The sequence below is a fragment of the Hordeum vulgare genome, chromosome 7H (assembly GCF_904849725.1).
Source record: "Hordeum vulgare subsp. vulgare chromosome 7H, MorexV3_pseudomolecules_assembly, whole genome shotgun sequence".
NCBI classification, from domain to species: domain Eukaryota; kingdom Viridiplantae; phylum Streptophyta; class Magnoliopsida; order Poales; family Poaceae; genus Hordeum; species Hordeum vulgare.
Window position 1 is genome coordinate 35,553,393 of NC_058524.1, and position 2,603 is coordinate 35,555,995.

The following is a 2,603-nucleotide window of genomic DNA, read 5'->3' on the forward strand; positions in this document are numbered from 1 at the left end:
TAGTAGCAGGGTCTTACCGACAGAGTCGTAAACCAAGAATTTTACCTAAGCAGGGAATTAACACTGCTTAGATAAGTTATGCCACAATAAAAATCAAACAGACCAATGGGAGGGAAAATGTTTTCACACACACACAAGTATTAGAGTATACCATTCCCGAGGAAATCATAAAGTATGGTATACATGATAGGTCATCCAGTACATAACCATCTTGGTAAAGAGACAAGAAGAATCATCATGTTTATCCATACCATGTGGTTTCGATAATTGATCAGGAACAATTTAGCATCGCGCTTCCAATGTTCCTGTTGAAATTTAAATTACCACATCCGTGCTTTGGGGTAGTATCGACATGGTCATGAGATAAAGGTTGGACTTATGGGTATACAAGAGGAAACAGGAGGGACAACTTACAAAGCTAAGTCATACAATTTCCTCATGGTAGAATGGCGAACCTTACATATGGAAGGATTTATAACAATAGGTCCTCCGACCCAGTGTGCCAGACAAGACATCACTGTACCGGTTTTCCTAAAGACCAAAGTTATAATTATTGGGAAATGTTCCAACCATCATATCTACCAGAGAATTAGATCTGATTGGTGCCAGGACACCTCACACTCAAGATGACTGAGAAGAAAAATGAAGACGGAAGATTCTCATCATATGAACTACACAAGCAATTCTTGAATCAAGAGTTTGATTTGATACATATGAACACAATGTCAAGACATTCGTGCCCACATAGAATTCGTACGTCAAAATGCAACCGGGTTCTCATTTGGACACCATCATCGAGGATAATCAAGGCTCCATGTGTAAGTCTGGATTAGCTCTTATGGAAGAACTTCTTTTCCTTGTTCAAATCAGTCAGTTGCTTGACGTGCTAAGAGAAATTATATGGAGTGAGGATAGCAAATCTTCAAAACATATAAGACTTCGCACATGCGTGGATGATTTGGTATTTCATGAGAGGAAGCGAAACAAAACTTTCCATATTCACGGCGGAAAGAGTGCACGTGAAATTTGGGAAATACACACCTACTATCCACATATTCTTCATGAGCTAGGCACAAGGATAATGATTTCAAGAGCTTCATCGTGGTACATAGAGAAGTTGAGGGTGTGGCTGATAGGCTCAACAACAATCCCTCAAGGTTTTACCAGTGTTGAACTTCCAAAATTTATAATATTAAGGAGATAGCATTTGTCAAATCAAATGGTATAATGTCGTATGATCGAGGGAACAACAACAATTAAACATTGGTCGAAGGTTGCACTCGGAAATACGGGTTGAGTAGCACAACCAATGCTAAAATGATGAGTCAACACCCAACACACCAAGAAGGAAACAATCAGTTGTTAACCTCAAGGGGATAGGGTTGACATAAGTATGGGAACCACACATCAGAGTTCATTTGTCGGTATACCGGTTAGAAACAACACGGGACCAAGAAATGAATGGTGATGGCAAGAAGTATTACTATATCAATAATTCTTAATACGCGTGCAATTTTCACGACATTCTTGACATACCAGATAGTAATACTCCAAGGTAGAAGATAACATAAGCTGGATAGTGAGTAACACAAAGGACAACACAAAACATGAACACGTTTGTGTTGGAGGGAAAGCAACACGGGTGTCGATGATAATACAAATCATCGAGGGACAAGGATGGTATTTGTCAACCTGCATTCGATTGATACTCTGCAAGAGCTCAGAGTGCTGGTGATGATCACGACACATTTGTCGAGAAATGTCATGAAGATGTAATCGTTTAGCAACGACGTCAAGCAAGGGAATGATGAAGCCAGAGGTTGTCGGAAACACAGATAAGACTGCTAGCTTAGAATTGAGATTGCCTTTCAAGACAACCAACATGATGTGGAAAGCTCGATGCAAGCTTATCGCACAGTTGGAATTGTGTTCCAGGGATGAAGGGTATAGATAGCATGGTCGAGCTCCAACATGACGATGATGATGTAGCTTAACAACTTGGAATGACATGATCGAGTACAAACTCGTAAACAAGGAAGATTACTAAAAATTGTTGAATCGCAATGCGTATTCGATTCAGATATCGATGTACTCGCGTATCCAACAACTCAAACACGAGGCAACTGGAATTAAGAAAGATATCATAGTTGATGAGGAGCTCACAATAAGTTCCATAGCTCCACGATATCCTCGAGCTACAAGGAATAATACTCGGAGGTAGATCAACTTTAAGGTTTGGACCGGCGTGTCGATCTGAAGAAGACAAGTACTTTAACTCGTCCGAGAATGAAATCAAGGTACGAAAACATGGTCGGAACCACGATTACAAAGGGACAACATCACCGATACCAGATTAAACCTCATAATGAATTGACTATTTATACGAGAAGTTTCTATGATAGGATCAACGTCGTTTCCATGGGCATGAACACAAAGTTCAAGGTCGACTCCCACTTCATCAATGCATCACCTGCCATTTATTCCTCGCCTTGGATCAAGTTGTAGCTTGAAAGAACATTTGGCAACACACCAGAAGAGCAAGACTTGTGAAAACTCTTCAGGTCATATTGATTAAGGAAGGCACATGTTCAACCCATCGGGGC